Genomic DNA, 20,256 nt, shown 5'->3' on the forward strand with positions numbered 1-20,256 from the left:
AAATTCACTGAGTTCAGCGTTAATAAAGAACAAGTGCTAGACATACGTGATGCGCTGACATTCATCACTGATCACAATTATTTCCTTTTCAACAAGAGCATCTACTTGCAGAAACAAGGAGTTCCTATGGGCTCCCCGCTATCTGCAGTCTTGGCCGAGCTTATTATGAGAGAAGTCGAGCGTAGAATTTTCAACTCCCCTCTTACCATCAGTTATCCGTCGCTATACTTACGTTATGTCGACGATATCCTAATAGTGTGGGAGAATACAGAGGAGGAGTTTATCAAATTTGTGCAGCAACTTTCAAGCATATACCCTACTATCAGTTTCACTTGGGAGAGGGAGCATGAGGACTCAATAGCGTTCCTGGATCTGTGTATACAAAAGTCGGTTGAGAGGCCGCAATTTGCTGTTCACCACAAATCTGACCTGTTACCAGCAGATGCTTTCTAACCGTTGCGGTACATCAATGCCGCCAATGCTGCACTCATTAGAAGAGTATTACTGCTTCCGTCGACACAGCTAGCAACAAAAATCGAATTAGATATCATTAGAGCAGCAGTATCTCTTGCAGGATTTACATATGCCAAATATAAACATGTGCTTCGTAAAGTAAAAGAGGCCCTATACCCATGTACCACGCTGTACAGAAAGGAAAAAGCATCCGTGATCCAGTCGTCATTGCCATATCTTGGACCAACCTCTATACGCATCAGCCGCATATTTCGGCGATATAATTTCATACTATCCATAACTCCCCTACCAAACCTATGCAGATGTATCTGCAACAATCAGGACAGGCTAACTACTTTAGAAAAGTCAGGGATTTACACGATAAAACTAGAAAATCCAGTAACGGGAAATATTACAAGATACATAGGAGCAACAACAAGAATGCTCGCCTCCCGCCTTGCATCAGGATGATGTAGCCAAAGGAAGATGTTCTACAGAGCTCGCTAAAAAAGTTCTCGAGCAAGGCTACAAAGCATTATGGCCCAAAATGGAAATAATTAAATGCTGCAACAATCGAAGGCTTGTGTTTATCTGGGAAGCGCTTCTCACGGCTACTTCAGAAGCGTGCAATGTTCCCACCCTTGATCTACCCGGGGTGTGGATTGCCTTATATCGGTACGTAAAAAACGAAATGCGCCTAACATTGTATCGCCAACGCGGTAGCATTTCCACGCATGCGCCACTAGCATCGTAAAATATAAAGTTTCGGACATATCAAAAATTACTTGCACGTTCTTAACAGAATTTCCAGACGCCTGTTTGAATTTTGAATATTCTGTTCCTTTGGAACATCCTGCACGTTGTCTTGTTAAAAAAATTTGTTCTTTTCACCTGAAGACGACGATTATACACTTGTCGAAAGTGCTTGTGTTAATACTAAAGGAACTTTATTAACGCTGAACTCAGTGAATTTGTATCATAAGTTATACAAATATAAATATCTATTAACCTAATTTTTGATTAAGACCACACGATCTGCCAGTTATAGCTCAATATAATCCAGATCAATTACAGTTAAATTTAATATATATATTAATATTTTTTACTAAAACTGTGTTAGGAATGTGCTAAAAATATTTATTTAGATATATTTCAGAATTTGTATCTTCTTTTATTACACTCTCATTTTTTATAGAGGACAATTGAAAAATAAGATTCTCTAATTTTATAAAAGAATGAAAACCTAAATATTAAATAAAAATAATCTTAATAACAATAAAAATTTTTATATTAATACAGATATCAACAATGCATAATATAACAAAAGTAGCTAACAGCAATAAATAAAACTAAATCTATCGAATAGTACAATTTTTATTAAAACAAATATTCATATCCAATGGAACCATTAGTAAATCTTAATAAAGAAGCTACTTTTCACTTAATATTCATGGATGTGTTTAATTGGTTCATACCATATGGTTATTCTACATTATATTACATTACATTATATTATATTACATATAGGCCTATTATATATAGTGTAGAATACCAATGGTATTCTACACTATATATAATATATGTAATACACTATATATAAATGTAGAATAACCAAAAACATTCACAAACACTGGAAACAAGAACTAATAATTTACTTTTTTTTTATTCTATTCAAATGCAACTATTGTTTTGTAAGTTTATCCTGAAAAAGGTTAGTTAAATATGGCCAAAAACATTAGAAATTAGTGTGTTTAATGCAATTTTTTAAGGTATTGTGGAGTGTTTTACTTAGTGCTTCAATACTTCTTTCAGCAATTATTTTCTTACAAAAAAAAAAAAAAAAAAAAAACACATTTTTGGTCTCTTCTTCAGTCCTCTTCAGGAATAACAGCAGGAAAAAAAAATTCAAGATTGCTTCAAAATTTGATAGAATTTTGACATAATAATGTTGGAGTGTTCTATACTTTTGGAAATTTATATTGGCAGATATCCAATGAAATTTGAATATAGCTCCAAATTATTCAAAAAATATAATGAAGTGTATAGAACACTCCATGCCATTAGTACATTAAAATTCTATCAAATACTTTTTTCTACTTGTGTATTTGAAGAGGGCTGATGAAGAGACCAAAAATGTTTATTTTTTTTTTTTTTACTTTTTTTTAAAGAAAATAATTTCTGGAAGAAGTATTAAAGCACTAGATAAATTACTGTAGAATAACCATATAATTCTTGTCATAAACACTCAATACTATGATCACTACTTCTTCAAAATATCTTATTATATTGAGTTGTATAAATTGTTGATGATTATATACTACATATGATGATGATAATTATCATTATATTAAACTGTACACGATAGTAAAATACTATAGTATACTGAGCTGTTCAAAATAGTGCATGTAGTATTCATATATACTGAATTAATATTATACTAACAAATGAGCCCAGTGTTACTCAGGCAAAAAGTAACAATAGTTAAGATTAAGATTAATAGATTATAGCCGATCTTACCCGTTTTTACTGAGTGCAAGAATTAGGTTCACCCTCTTCCGACACTAATTAGAGAATTTTTAGATGGGTCTAAAATATGTTCGATTTCCCACAAAAAACCGCATCTAAAATAGTACAGTAAAATCTGAATTCAGGATAATCCTTAACCTCTCCCTCTCCCCCACGGGGGGATTTTGGAAAATCCCTTTGTGTACATTCTCATGACATATACTAACTGTGTACTAAATTTCAATTTTCAACTCCTAACCATTTGGGCTCTGTGCTTAATAATAATATTATTATTTGTAGAATTTCGCCGGATGATAATTTATTTTTTAATCAAAAAAGACACAGTCTGCTCAAAATTTCTTTTTGAAACCACCATTTCTTCTGATCACGTGTTCCAGAACACCATCGATGACCGGACCTTTCTTTGTAGGCTACTAGGTCATCTGGCTAAAACATTCCTTTAAAAACACACAAAAAAATCCAATTAAAACATTAAAAAGTAAAGAATTGGAACTGGCGGTCTTACAGATGTCTTAAACTTGCATCCTTTCCAGTTAGGGAATTTCAGTCCTTTATATCCACTTGATAAATGCATTTTTTTGTGTGTTTTTAAAGGAATGTTTTAGCCAGATGACCTAGTAGCCTACAAAGAAAGGTCCGGTCATCGATGGTGTTCTGGAACACGTGATCAGAAGAAATGGTGGTTTCAAAAAGAAATTTTGAGCAGACTGTGTCTTTTTTGATTAAAAAAGAAATTTTGAGCAGACTGTGTCTTTTTTGATTAAAATATTATTATTATTATTATGTTGGGTTAAGTGGGTTATACTCAGTTGACACCGGTGGCTGTGTACTATGCCGGACCAGAGTCAAGGCATAGCAACCAAAACAAAATGGATACAGATACCCCACACATACCTCCATCTATCAAGCTGAAGATGCTGTCTACCAAGCTATTCAGTGGGCCACTTCAGTACCAAACAAAACTCTATCTATCAACATTTACAGTGATACTCAGTCTGTCCTAAAAGCTCTATTAAATCCCAATTGCAATAGCAATAAAATCACATACATCCAGCACCATACTAAATGTCTTGTAAATAAGGTAACTTTTATATTTGTTCCTGGCCATACTGGCATACTAGAAAATAAAAAAGCTGACTTTGAGGCTAAGTCAGCTGCAAAGGACACTGACTTGGACTATAGTCACATCCCGCTTTCACGTAGCAGCCTTAAAAATTATATTCATGACAACGCTATGCAAAAGTGGAATCAACAATGGTTGAGCAGTAAAACTGGTAGAAAAACAAGACTTTATTTTTCTAGTGTTGAATGCAGGTTCTCATCACTGCTTAGAGATTTAATGTTTGCTACTGCTCAACTACTTACTGAGCATGATAATTTTAAAAGCTACCTGGCAATGTATAACCGGGCAGAAACTGCCTCTTGCTTTTGCTCTACACCGTCAACCATATGATCTATCATTGTCCAATTTATGATCAAGATAAGACTTATTCTGAAATTAAAAATCTTTACGCTTGGTTTCATGTTGCGATGACCACTCAATAAGCTTGTTCAGAAGCCACTGTTTTTTAAAATTATGTTCAAAAAATATGGAAGAAAAGACTATTTATAATTTATAATTTCTAGTTTTATATTTTAGTCTTCACTAAAAGCCGAATATTAATTTTTTGTTTACTTTGTATCATGTATTTTGGTTTATATATTCTGTGTTATACACCCATAGAAGTAATGCACTTATTCTAATAAAAAAAAAAACAAGAGAGAAACCACCACACAGCCTTTCTCCCATGATAAAAAATGTGTAGAGAGTGAGTCTGCTAGTGTTATTATTCTATCATGTCGCATGAGATGGCATTAGTATGAGCATTCTTAATAGAAACCACCAAACTGAAGCCAAATTCAAAACTCTACCACTCAACGAGATCAAACAAGTAAAACAGCAAAACCATATTTGGGCCAAGACTATGACTTGGAGACTCACTACTAAGTGGAATCACTTTGATGCTCAAGGCAGGTCTCGTTCTCATTCTCCAATCCTCTTTGGTATCACTGCTTTTGGGTGCAATCGTTCAAACTTCACCTGCCACAACCACGAGGTCGTCCACCATGCATTTTCGATGAAATTAACCTATCCAATTTCGAAATTTCTCTCCGTTGCGTGACGGCCTGGGTCGAATTTTTGTCAATGTGTAACAAAAATTTCCCGTTTTTGAAAAAAATAATCGTGGTTATTGTATCGTCCAAAATTATTTTTTTATTTTGCACAAACACTATACAGTTTAACCCGATTATAACATCATTGGATGTAACAACAACCCTAATATAACATCAAATTTTTATCTGTCCCATGATTTTACTATACTAAATAATGTTAAAAAAACCCACTTGTAACAACATAAAACTGTTTTAACGTCATATTTGAAGCATTCCCAAGTTTACGAAATTAGATTACAAATTTTATTTAACATAGAAGAAACTACGTGTTCAGTCCTAAGGTCAGAGTTCACTTCTTAGAATGACTATGGGTGGTACTCTCCCCCATCTGACTTCAATGGGGTGAGGTGCCTGTTTTGCCTGTTTGTAGAAGAGGTCGCCATTTTAGATTTTATTTTGACTCAGTTCTTGGTCCCCTGACTACCTATGAATCTGGATTTTTTTATGCGCAAATGATTTGGGCATCTAATACTCTGTGCCAAATATCAACTCTCGACACGTACTCCTTCATACCTCTATGTTGGTAATAAAAAATGGCAGTACAATTTTATAAACAAGACATAGTCTTGTCAAAAATAAAAATAAGAATATTAAGTAAGATGAGATCTATTACCCCCTTACCTGAGTAAGAAATCGTAAAAATCTTTGACCCTCACCCACCCAAAATACCTTACGTAATTTATGGACTGCCCCTAAAATTAACAAACTTTAATGATTTTCACATGCACTTTTGACAGCTAAGTCACATCTATCATCTTCAAGTGATAAATTTATATTATTTGAATTTAGAAGGTTATGAATTTTAACCTGAAGATAATATATAAATCAGCTGTCAAAAGTGCTTGTGAAAATTGTTAAAGTTTGCTCATTTTAAAGTTATTAAATTTTTGCTTATCATATACTATATTTGATGTTGAGTACCAAGGAATCTAATTAAAAATACAATATGACAACAAAAGGCAAGCACTTTCAGTAAATGAATTTACCACCAGGCAAAGATAAAGGGTGTCCCAAAATTAACACAAGATTTAAATTTCATGCCATTTTTCTCCTGTTGGGTTGGCAGGCCCATATGAAGTGACATCTTGTAGTAAACATATTGCAGTTAGTTAATACAGAGTGATATATGATGGAAGAGCATGTAATGATTATCAAAACTTATTACAACTACTGGAAAGTTTTGCTGCAACTGTGCACAAATTATGTGGCATTTTTGATTGAAGAAACATGCCAAATGAAATGACTATGCAAATAACAACTGATGCATACCCAACAAGTGACAGTTTGGTGTGGATTTTGGACTGGTGGAGTGATTGGACCATATTTCTTCGAAAATGAGGCTGAAAATGCAGTTACTGTTAATAGTGTGCATTATTACAAGATAATATCAGTATTCTCATGGTCTCATTTGGACAGCATGGATTTGAGTAACATGTGGTTCCAGCAGGATGGTGCCACTTGTCATATCGCACACAAAACAACAGAGAAGATTTTTGAAAACAACAAAGTTGTTGCAGTAGAAGTGGGTAACTCCTCTCACACAACAGTGATCAGAATTGGCCACCAAGATCATGTGATTTGACACCGTAAAACATTTTTCTCTGGGATTTGTAAAATTTAAAATTTTTGCCACTAAAATAAGAACAATTCCTGAATTGAAAGCAGAAATTTGAAAAGTTATAGATGAACTTGAACTACAATTATGTGAAAATGTAACTGAAAATTTTGTCAAAAGAATCGTAGGACACATTTATCAAATACAGTACCCCTATAACACATGTTCATATAATGCAAATTCATATATCACAGCAAAAAAATTGTGACCGTATTCGTATAAAGATGCTAAAAGAGACTTGTAAAATGTGGTAAAACGTCATTGCCAACTTGTGTCGCGACAGGATTGATCAAATCTGGACCAATAGTGGACAAGCAGCCGAACTACTTGCATGCTACGGAGAGTTTAGGCAGGTAAGTTGAGTTTACTATCATCTGTACAGTATATAAATTAGGTACTGTAAGTCTAATACAGTACTGTAATTTTATACATTTCTTGTGAAAAACACATTTCTTATTCAACAGCCATAAAAATTATTTCTATTAATGATGTCTCCAAAGTTCAACGAATTTTTCGCAGAAAAATAACTTATTAGAAAATGTGCACGTCGTTTGGTGCGCTACTCCACTACGAAAACAAGCTTAAGCAATGGTATCGTTGAATGGTGCACACTCAGTAAGTAATCCTACAATTTTTTGTTTATAGCTTAGTTTATATGGATTATTCCTAAAAAATTATACGTGTTTTGGAAATGTTGAGTCAAATTAGTCTAGAATCGATTAATTTTATGGAAGAAAACCTTTCAGACAGCCATAGTCTGTAAACTGCACGCGTGCCGGGCTGTGATTGGCTCATGTATTTAAGGATTCCTACAACGCAAAATTCTTATAAAGTGGAACGTATCTACCGCGTTATAGGGGGTCAACTGTATTCTATTCCATATTTAATTGCAATGTTTACCCTTTAAAATGATTGTACAGTAACTTTGACAATTAATGAATAAATAATATGTTCTTTTTAAAATTTAAATCACTTTTGGGACACCCTATAGAATAAATAGAATTTGAGTACAAATATTTTGGAAAATTAATACCAAATTATATTTTTCTTGCTTTATTATACTGAAACTAGTTTTTCTGATATAAATATATTGATATACTCATATATTTAATTGATACTGAAGTAATTTATATATGTATTTTTGTTTGTGAAAATGTAATAGGCCTATTTTTTTATATCAAGTATTTTAGAGAATCATAGTGTAACTTCCCATACTTGTTTAGTTCAGTCTTTTCATTTTCATATACATCATAAAAATAATCTGTCTTTAATATTCCCTATGAAATATTTATCATCAGTTTAGCTCTTATTAATTTTTTCTGTTTAATCCTTCTTTTTTCACAGAATTTATATTCATTCTCCAATAGTTAATGACAGATTATTAATAACACAGATTATGCTAAACTCAAATTTTTTAAATCTAAATTTTGTTATTTAAAATAAATGATGACAGTTTATTTTATCCTCTAAACTAATTTCTGATAAAATGTAAAACATTTTAACCATTTCTAATTTTTGTGGCACAGTTAAAATTAGCAAATTGTTTCCATTCAAACTGTCAATAATTTCTTTATCTAACACTTTATCTTCTAACACACAATGCTTTGCACATTGTGTGTTAGAAATAAAATTGCAAGGTAATCAATGAGAATCACATGAGAATGCAGACAAAAATTAGTTGTTATAATTTATATTACCCAGACTGTATAGGCTGCAGACTGTAACAAAAACTTTGTTACAGTCTGCAGCCTATGCAAAGTTTTATTTGTAAAATTCATCATATGCTGCCTATGCACAAGAACAATTAATACATGAAAAGCCTGATTATTGGTAAAAAACTACAGCTACAGTATAAAAGAAAAATGCAGTAAAATATACCAGTAATAATATGCAGTAATATATCAATAATAATTTTAAATAATTTGTGAAAATTAGCAAAAATGACCAACAAACTGGCATACAATTAACTCTACTACAAGATACAGATTTACATAAACAATGTTATTCCTCATGCCTTTCTTTTCCTATTGGTTTTATTCTGAATCATACCTATAATACCTTGGCTATAAATCATAGCCTATATATGAGAACAGCCTACAGCCTAGATTTTAGGATAATATAACTAAAGGATCACTAAAAAATTAGAGCATAAAGCAATTTTAGAATCAATAATAAAATGATAGCAACAGCAAAACTAGATTTAGAAGAGATTAAAATTATATATTCACTGTGAGTTGATAAAGGGTGCATTTACTTCTGAGCTAATAGTGCTACTTCCGAACACCGAAGTGATGTCATTAGCATGTGTATTCGTGCTTACATGTCCAGTTCGAAAGTAAATGCAAACGCTAACAAGAAATATGGCGGTTTCCTGCAAATAATATTGTCAAAGCTGCTATTTTAAATGTTACGTTACAGATATAACTACTTGATTCTGAATCAGACGAGGATGATTTTATTGTGGATATAATTGTAGAAAAATGAAAACAGAAAAAAAAAAGTAAGGTAAAATAAAAAAGATAGAAACTTTTATTGAAGAGACTCTACCTTTTTATAAGCCAACCAATTTTAAACAACCTTAGACTTACAAGAGAAAGTTTTGAAATTCTCCTCTAAAAAATAAGCCCAATTATAGACACCGAAAAATTACTTCCTCTGGAAGACGATCCGTGTCTCCTCAAAAGCAGCTTTTACGCTGTCTATGGACATTGGCAAATCAAGAATCATTTAGGTTTGTTTATACGAAGTAATATATGAAATTAGATGCAGTTTATAAGAGAATAGTAGATTATACATACATATAATACATATTTAAAACAATTGTTTTACCCAGTGAATAGATGTGATGTTGTTTTGTTGTAGTGTAACTAAACTGAGTTCAAAATTAACAAATAATTAATATTAAATACAAAACACTTTTTCTTTCTTTCTTTCCTCTAAGGGTATTGGCGATTGTTTTAATATGTTTAGACGAACTGCGTGGAATATTTTAAATAAAGTTGTTAATTCTTTCTTACAAGTTAGTGTTAAATGAAAATGAAAAATGATCTCTTGGCCATCACACAGCAGGATGATGTAAGAATAATGTAATTTTTTATACCCAATCTGGTTTTCCTGGAATTAGAGGCTCTATTGATGAAAAGCATATGGCTATTAAGACATCAACTGAAGAAGCAGTAGTCTATTTCAATAGAAATAAGTATTACTCTGTCATCATATAAGTTTAGTTTGTAATGAAAAAATGGTATTCAAATGATATAATTTCTTGAGAAGTCATTTTCCATATGTAAGTGAAAATTCATTCAAGTATACAAACTTATGTAATTTTGGATTATTAATGCCGTTCATTTCTTTACGATTTATTTAATGCTCTGAACATAACATTTCTGAAGATTCCAAATGTGTATTAGGTAAACTTCACTTTTAATCATAAACAATGAATCAAACTTAATTTTTTTCACATTAATTAACTCTGTTTATGAAAAAAGTCATCTGAAGCTATTGAACCTTACAATGAAAAAAAGATCATTGTAAACATTTTACACAATAAATAATTGAAATTTACCAATAAAAATACTTTCTGCCGTTTATTTTTCGAAAACTAATTCCATTTTTAGTACTTTGTACAGAAAGTAATTTTTTCATGAGAGCAGCCATATTGAATTAGTGCAAAGCTCGATAACAAACTAGCTAGCACTCCGAGCTTACCAATTTCGCTAAACATGACGTCACATAGCCCTAAAGTAAACGCCAATGAGCGTGGCACTCGGACAAAAGTATACAGGCTGAGTGTGCTTATAGTAAAATTAGCTCAGAAGTAAACGCACCCAAAGTGTTGTACTTTATTAATATTTTTGTTAATTAAACATTGTAACCAGTTATTATACAGGGTAGGCAAAAAGTCCCATCACCCCATACAGAAAATTAATCATATGTTCCATTTGTTGTTTCAGATAAAAGAACACAAATAATGACTGCTACAAGTAACTACACCATTGAAGAATGTATAATTGCTAGTTGTTGGATTTATGAAAGGGAGAGAACAGGAAAAACAATGTAAAAGGTGCTTGCAGACTTCCAACAGCTTCCTCTAAAAAACCTTTACCTGGTGAAAGCAGATAATTTTTACAACAGGTAGCACAGAGGATAAATTTATGCATTGTCCTTTGGAATAAATCTGTTCTGCAGAACATTTCTGCAATGATTTCATGTGAAATTTCGGTTGGTGATTTTGATTGACTTTGCTGCATTTTTCACATTTGGTGGAGGGTCAGACACTTCATTGATTATCCTTTGTGCTATCTATTGCAAAATCTTATACTTCTGCCAGAAAAGTGGTCTTTTCAGAGGTTTATTTGACTTTCATTTAAAAGACTTTGTTGTTTTAATTTATTAACTTTTTGCTTATATAACAACGTGTAAAAAAAAATTTACACAAATTTTTGATTTTAATTTTTTGTGTATATTTTTTTTTATCTACACTGTTATATTTATGCTTTCAAATTTCAAAACACTTAATATAAAAATATCTTTGATAAATAAAAAAACATTCTTTAATTAACCGCATTTACTTGCATATAAGACAAGGTTTTTATTCATTTATCATAGCTTCAAATTCCTAGGTCGTCCTATATGCGCAAGCAAAAGATTCTTTACGATTTTTCAAATAATTTTTGTGAACCATGTATTCGCAATTTTTGCTTACCCTCTTGTATTTAAAAAGTATTTTATCTGGGTTGTTTGAATCATTCTTGTATATTGTCAGGAGTAAAGATGAATAGCAATAGGAAAAGCAAAGCATTTGAATTGAATTCCAGATTGAAATTCCAAAATCACCCAATATAAGTTTTAATTCATTCCCACATGAAATCAGAATTTGGAGAAACTCATAAGTGTAATTGACAGAGAGTGAATTTGACTTAAGAATTGCAAAAAAAGATTTCCAATTGTCTAGCTTTATATTAACAAATTATGTTGTCGATTTTACAAGATTTTTCCTTAAAGTTTAAAATGTCAGTAATTTTTGAGGGACAATGTGTGCATTTAGATTCATTTGATATTTTACTTGTGATTAAATGAAATAAAATGTGCAGTTTATGCATAATTTTTTAGTTTTCAAAGCTGAACACTTATGTTCTAAAACCATTCCCAAATAAACTACTCATATCTTCATAAAACTAATTGTATGACTACTTACAGTTAAAGAGGAAGTCTTTTAATTAAAAAAATATTCAGAAATTAAGATCAGAACCATAATAAAGAAATACTAGGAAATTTCTTAATAAAAAAAGAGAGGGAAAAAATATACATATATATTATATAAAAAATATTAATACATCTACTATACATATGTATATATAATATTAATACATTTACTGTCTTCTATTATTATTCTAAAAGTTGGATGTAAATTTATAAATTATTTCTTATACATCATCTCCCTTTTTTTAACAAAGATTACCATTATAACAGTGTAATGACAATATAATTTTTGTCTTGAATGCAATCTTGTGTCTTTTTGTACTATGTATTGTAATAAATAGAAATCATATTCATGTTTGTAAACAAAAATTTATCATCAGCTGTAACATTTATCAAAAGTAATGTATATATTGGACCACAAACATCAAAAATAAGTTTTCAGTGTGCAACTTTTGTTGAAATCCCTAACAAATCAGTTTTCTTTTAATTTAATTCTGTACATTCATTTCATACACAAACCTCAAAACAAAAACCTTTAAAAATGCAGCCTTTTTATTCACTTTTCCAAACATTTTCAGCCAGTTTGAATAGCCTTCCTCAGGAACAGAAAAATCGAATCTACTTAAAGGATTTGATTTTTCTGTTCATGAGGAAGGCCATTCAAACTGTCCAAAAACGTTTGGAAAAGTGAATAAAAAGACTGCATTTTTAAAGGTTTTGTGTCAAGGTTTGTGTATTATTTAAATGCAGTTAGAGAAGAGTGTACTTTCATTTCTAATAGTTTGTAAATCTTTCAAAAAAATTCATGATTTAACTGACAATCTAACAGACCTTATCATAAATCATATAGAGAATTACTTAGTCAATGCTTTTTAGCAACATTGAATTAATAAATTAAAGACAATTAATATCTCCTATATAATAAATGATAATGCAAACTATAAATTACTATCATAAACTACTTAATAAAATAAAATACCATAATTAATTTTCATTTATTTTCTAATACTAAAACAAAATAAATATAGTAGTGTCATAATAAAGTAAGACTAGTTAGAACTAGATTAGGCAATCACATAAATATGTCACAAACATTACAATAAATCAAGTATCTCAACAGAAAGATAAATATTAACATCTAAGTATAGATAATTTTAAGTATTCTTGGAAATAATCTCGAGGTTCTAAAATTTTGATTTAACATATAATCTCTTAACAATCTTCATAAATTGAACAACAAATAAGACTATTCTTGTCATTCTTACCACTAATAATCTTATTTGTCATGGTAATCATACAACTTAAATGTTAAAATCAATCATTAAATTTATTTACTAATGGCAAATAAATTGAATAAACTATATAGTGATGGTCTAAGTTAATACTTTTAATATTGATTAATATTTATTTTTTTTTGTACTGAGACAATCTCACATCTTCCACAATAACATTAAATTTCTTTATTCCGTTTTGACCTTAATTAAACTGCTTCAGACTCCAGACTTGACTAGAAAATGTTAATTAGAATGATTTTAATGATCTTGTCATTATGTTTAAATTTTCCTAACAAAAAAATTAAAATTATAAATTTATATAATATCCATTTTCTATTTAAAATGTTCTTGTAAAATAAAACACAAAATTTGAATTTAATCTCAAACTTAAACAATATCATGCTATTTATACATAAAATATTTGAAAAAGTTTAATGTGTTTTTATATTCATAATAAAAATTTTCAGTAACTTGTATTTCCTTTTTGTAAAATTTATGTTTATTGAAAATTTGACATTACTTTTTCTTTTGAAACTGCATATTTAAAAAAAATTGAAGTGCTTCTGATTTTTTGTTTTATTAGTTTTTTCCAAGTTGTTCTTTCAAAGTTTACAAATTTTTCTCAGTCAAAACAATTAAAGTTTCTCAATGACTTTAAATTGTGGATTACATTATGCCAATAAAAAGTATGAAAACATAATTTTTGCGATTCAAAAGTATCTTCCAATTTTCCTAATTAATTAAAACCACAATACAGTTCATAACTTTGCAATTACATACAGAATATCATCATCTGTCATAGTTAAGATCAATTACAAGAAAATTGACAAATGTCAACAGGTGTTTCTAAGAAAGATCACATTATTTGATCTGCAAATAGTTCTATTCAATAATTACTAGCAAACTTTAAACAAAACTTGATTAACAAATATTCCAACATGTTTGTTTATTTTTTTATAGTTTCAAAAATATTTTTAATTGTTTTTATGTTATTATTATTATTTGAATTATATTAATCATCACCACCATGATGATATTGAAATGATGTGTCATTTGTAAAACATTTTAATTTCGACTAATTTTTTTATAAATATTAAATTATTACTTTTATCTCCATCAGATTATTCTTGAAAATAATAAAATCACTTCTCATAAATCAGATGATGATGATCAAAATCAAAGGATGAAATAATATAATGGATTTCTATTTATATAAAATTGTCTCAATATATTTTAATAGAAAAAGCACGAAATTGATCAAATTTCGCATGTTTTATACTTATACAAATATCAATTACTCGTAAACTGGACGTATACATGTTTCGTAATTTGTCATTATATTTATAAAATGCAGGAAGAAACTTATTTATAACATCTTCGATTCAAATATGATATAAGTTCTCATAATCCTTTCATGCATTTGATAAGAAAATAACATTAAAACTTTTTAATTCGTCGTTTTATAGATTCACATGACTGGGAGAGGCGGTTTCGGATACACTATATTACATTCGTAAAAGCATAATATAAAAGCTACTTTTATAAGAATGATAGTGATCGAGTAAGAAGTGAATGTATAAAGAAACAAATTACGTTTATAACGAAAAGAATTAATTACCAAATAGAAATATATTCTTTCTACCAACTCTTCCTCAGCTGTAACATTTATCAAAAGTAATGTATATATTGGACCACAAACANTCTTTCTACCAACTCTTCCTCTCACTTAATCCATCAGCTGGGTTACGATTGGATTTTGACTTTCAGTGCCCCCTTGTACCGACATTTTGTACTTTTAATTTTTTTTAATATTAATTATTTAGTATTATTTTCCTTATTCCTCTTACTTTATTAATTGACGAAAATATATTTAAAGAGATCCTAAGTAATTATCAGTTTATTATTTTATATTTTTAAATAAGTTTATTACTAAAAATATATAATAATTAAATTAAGGAAAAATAATTTACACGCATCTTTTTAAATAAAAAATGACAAGAATTACATCTAAATTTTTATAAAACTTAAAATATTTCAAATTAAGTTCGTAATTCATTTCTTAAAATTATGAGGAAATTAATCATTGCGTCATTATTTTTCATCATTAATTTTTCTTTTTTTTATTATGAAATTTCTAATAATGTCATAAAAAGCTTATTTCAAATATTAATTATTATTCAAAGTTTCGTAAAATATATATTATATATTTTTTGAATTTAAAAGTAATTTAATTTAAAGTGTGAACATATATTGTAACTGAAATTAAATATACAATAGTCAACTTCAATGAGAATATGTTAAAACGATAGTTAAAAATAGAATGGTTGAGGTGGTAAAGCGTTAGTCTACTGCTCTGAAGAACCTTTTCTTTTTAACTTTTTCCGCCCTGTGGACATTAAGAAGGCCTTTTTAGCAAGCCCATTATTGGTTCGGCCTGGCTCAAAATGGAGCGGCCGGGTGATAAGGGACCAGAGACCGACATCCTTCAAAAGTTTTTAGGCCCATCCGGATTCGATCCAGGATCCCTCATAGCGGTAGGCTGCCACCCTAACTGCTCGGACATCATGATCGAATCGGGTAGCAAACTTTAAGGAAATTTTCATATGCCGCCTTTCTCGGATACATCGGGTCCCATCCTTTACAGTCCCCACTGTGGTCCTGGCAGAACCCACGATCAGTATGGAAGAAAGGTCTTAGTGCCAACAGAACAAAAAGTCAAAAATAAAAATAAATAAAATATTAATCGTCTATATATGTTAATTTACATAATTTTACAAGAAAAACATTTTATTTTATACGAATTAATGGCGTTTGTTTCTTTTACAGATGATTTTAGTAACCGAATGGCCCCAGTCTCATGTTCAAACTATTTTAACAGAGAAACGGAATGCTCATGAGCGAACATTTTTAAACCAAGGTGAAACGTCAAGTGCCTAGTGCGCATGCGCGTATCAGAATTTATCTGCATGTTCTAGTGCACTGATGTTGCAGCAGCGTTAGCAACCCTCGTGTTCTCGGCTCTGTTGATAATCAGCGGCTAGCCCCGAACGACTTAAGCAAATCATTTTACAAAGTTAAAAAGGCGGTACCAACATATGTTATTTGCATTATTTTTTAACAGATTAATGCGATAGATTAATCAATAATTTATTTTAATTAGAAGTATTTAAATTTGTTCGACATATTTTTTAATATATCAGTTAGCAAATACAGGTAACCCCTGTATAACACGGCACTTCTATAACACGGATTTACTCTAACACGGTTCGAGAATTGGGTAAAACCCTCGTACAACATGAAATGTAATAAATTTTTACATACTTAAGTACTAATAGTTCGCGAAAATTATTATTTTCGTGAACTATTAGTACCAGAGTCGGTAGATTAACTAGTCTTTCGACTACCTATCTTCGGTCGTTGCTAAAATCAACTAGAGACAAATGTTACCACCAGGGGCATTGCAATCACTTCAAGAGCGCTAGATCGAATCGCTGTGAGGTCGAATGTTTTCTTTTTATTGAAAGATATATAATCTTCGAGTTCGATTTCATAATTTTCTATATGAATTTTATTATAAGAATGAAAAAGCTTTTATTTAAACCCAAAACCTGGTTTATGGATAAATAAATGACANCGAATGTTTTCTTTTTATTGAAAGATATATAATCTTCGAGTTCGATTTCATAATTTTCTATATGAATTTTATTATAAGAATGAAAAAGCTTTTATTTAAACCCAAAACCTGGTTTATGGATAAATAAATGACACTTAATAAAACATTAAACACCTTCGCTGAGAAATGTTTATTTAATAAAATACGTTCAATCTCATTTACACCTGAGGATGGTTTATCCATGAGGCTGTTGAAATATCAGAAAGGGTACCAAGTTTGTGGGACCAAGTTGAAATACCGGAAAGGGTAAAAGAAGTTCTGAAGAAAGGCCCGAATTTCGTTCCAGAGAATGTAGGGAGTTGGGAAACCTCCATCCAGGAGATTGAAAGAGGATTAGTTGGATTAGATCCAATAGAGAAAGATTATCTACGTTGGAAAACAGTCATTAAAAATCAAGAAAAATGGAAAGGAGGAGGGAGCAGGAACAACGACATCCAATACACCAAACGTTGGCTGAAAGTAAATAATTTGGTTGCGGCAAGGGCCGATAAAAGCAAACAAATAGTTATAATGAAAAAACAGACTTACAATAAAGCCTTGGAAGAATACATAAAAAAAACGGAATGTGTTAAGACCAACGATAAAATTGTTGAGTCTATTGACAGAAGAGTCAAAAAGCTGGAAGGTACTAAGCTTACGGCGGTATTACCTTTTATCAAGAAGTGCCGTAATCCCAGACCTGGGATTCCAAGGCTATTTGCGTTTGCTAAAACACATAAGGAAGGCAAGGAAATTAGGCCAATAGTGGAGAAATTTAAAGCTCCTACATTTGTCTTAGAAAAAAGGTTGCATGGTTATATCTCCTCCCTACTGGATAGCAGTGTTCTGGTAGCACAAGATCCTACAATAGTAGTTAAAGAGTTGCAAGATATAGCTCTGATGGATGAGGAAGTGGGAACAGTATTAGATTATGAGAGTTTATACCCTTCAATTAAAATTGAGTCTTGTTTGGAAACGTTAATGGCGTTCTTGTTTAAAGAAAACCCAGAGTTGATACACCACAGGAACGAAGTTTTAGAGATGGCTAACCTTGTATGCTGTGAATCCTTCTTTGGCTTTGAAGGCCAAACGTACAAACAAAACAGGGGAGTTCCTATGGGAAGCCCAATATCGGGGCTTCTATGCGAATTGGTGGTAAGAAAAATAGAGGAAAAGGTTGTGCATAGCTTCAGAAATGATATTGTTTACTTCAAGAGATATGTCGACGATATCTTTATACTATGGAAAAATAATCGAGAAAGCAGTAATTTTATAGAAAGAATCAACGATAACAAAGACGGCCTAAACCTGAAGCTAGAGCAAAAAAGTTCCGTAGTGATACACTTCTTGGATATCAATATCATCTTTAAGAAAGGGCATTTATCTACTAGTGTGTATACTAAACCAACGCATAGCCCACTCTACATTCCTGCGCAGTCCAATGATCCATTTCGTTATAAATTAGCAGCTTTTCGTGCCTTAGTTAGAAGGGCTTTTCTATATTGCGATAACATTATGGACAGAAATAAAGAAATGAAAAGGATTATGCAGATAGCAGAAACCTTGGGTTACAGGAGAAACATAATCGCTGGCATTATTAGAAAATTTGAGATAGGCGATACAAGGGCCTCAAAACAAGAACCTAGTAAATACACAAAGTGTACATTCAACAAAAATGTAAGAACCATCATGAAGGAGATTGCGGACAGTAAAGGATCAACGTTGATCGTAAAACGAGCTCCGAATCTGTACAAGATTCTAAGAAATGATAAAGGGGATATCAAAAAGGAAGATAAAGCAGGAGTTTATAGGATCTCGTACGAGAACCAGCAGTTAGGAATAGAAAAGGAGTACATAGGAGTTACAACGAGAAATTTAGGAATAAGGGTCAAAGAGCATAAATACGATAATAGAAAAAGATCTAACGCAACAGTTCTGGCCCAGATGGCTCAGGACCAAGGATCCGTAGTTAGATGGGAGGATGCGGAAATCATCAAGCAAGTGCACTNCTTACGGCGGTATTACTTTTTATCAAGAAGTGCCGTAATCCCAGACCTGGGATTCCAAGGCTATTTGCATTTGCTAAAACACATAAGGAAGGCAAGGAAATTAGGCCAATAGTGGAGAAATTTAAAGCTCCTACATTTGTCTTAGAAAAAAGGTTGCATGGTTATATCTCCTCCCTACTGGATAGCAGTGTTCTGATAGCACAAGATCCTACAATAGTAGTTAAAGAGTTGCAAGATATAGCTCTGATGGATGAGGAAGTGGGAACAGTATTAGATTATGAGAGTTTATACCCTTCAATTAAAATTGAGTCTTGTTTGGAAACGTTAATGGTGTTCTTGTTTAAAGAAAACACAGAGTTGATACACCATAGGAACGAAGTTTTAGAGATGGCTAACCTTGTATGCTGTGAATCCTTCTTTGGCTTTGAAGGCCAAACGTACAAACAGGGGAGTTCCTATGAGAAGCCCAATATCGGGGCTTCTATGCGAATTGTTGGTAAGAAAAATAGAGGAAAAAGTTGTGCATAGCTTCAGAAATGATATTGTTTACTTCAAGAGATATGTCGATGATATCTTTATACTATGGAAAAATAATCGAGAAAACAGTAATTTTATAGAAAGAATCAACGATAACAAAGACGGCCTAAACCTGAAACTAGAGCAAAAAAGTTCCGTAGTGATACACTTCTTGGATATCAATATCATCTTTAAGAAAGGGCATTTATCTACTAGTGTGTATACTAAACCAACGCATACTCTACATTCCTGCGCAGTCCAATGATCCATTTCGTTATAAATTAGCAGCTTTTCGTGCCTTAGTTAGAAGGGCTTTTCTATATTACGATAACATTATGGACAGAAATAAAGAAATGAAAAGGATTATGCAGATAGCAGAAACCTTGGGTTACAGGAGAAACATAATCGCTGGCATTATTAGAAAATTTGAGATAGGCGATACAAGGGCCTCAAAACAAGAACCTAGTAAATACACAAAGTGTACATTCAACAAAAATGTAAGAACCATCATGAAGGAGATTGCGGACAGTAAAGGATCAACGTTGATCGTAAAACGAGCTCCGAATCTGTACAAGATTCTAAGAAATGATAAAGGGGATATCAAAAAGGAAGATAAAGCAGGAGTTTATAGGATCCCGTACGAGAACCAGCAGTTAGGAATAGAAAAGGAGTACATAGGAGTTACAACGAGAAACCTAGGAATAAGGGTCAAAGAGCATAAATACGATATTAGAAAAAGATCTAACGCAACAGTTCTGGCCCAGATGGCTCAGGCCCAAGGATCCGTAGTTAGAT

General features: G+C 31.3%; 1 protein-coding gene across 2 annotated transcripts in view; it reads right to left on the minus strand.

Annotated features, from left to right (window-relative positions):
- Positions 1–20,256, minus strand: part of LOC111623472 (WD repeat and FYVE domain-containing protein 2-like) — a 68,670-nt gene that overhangs the window by 44,070 nt on the left and 4,344 nt on the right. Inside the window, exons 1-2 of one of the 2 annotated variants that reach the window (XM_023366056.1) lie at positions 14,995–15,069; positions 14,903–14,926 (exon numbers count right to left, since the gene is read on the minus strand). The exons of the other annotated variant lie outside the window; for it this stretch is intronic. The gene's annotated coding sequence lies outside the window, so the exon portion shown is untranslated. Of the gene's footprint in view, positions 1–14,902; positions 14,927–14,994; positions 15,070–20,256 lie in introns of those variants that run through there. 2 annotated transcript variants of the gene reach the window in all.

This window comes from Centruroides sculpturatus, unplaced genomic scaffold, assembly GCF_000671375.1.
Source record: "Centruroides sculpturatus isolate CEXI.00-Female unplaced genomic scaffold, Cexi_2.0 scaffold115, whole genome shotgun sequence".
NCBI lineage: Eukaryota > Metazoa > Arthropoda > Arachnida > Scorpiones > Buthidae > Centruroides > Centruroides sculpturatus.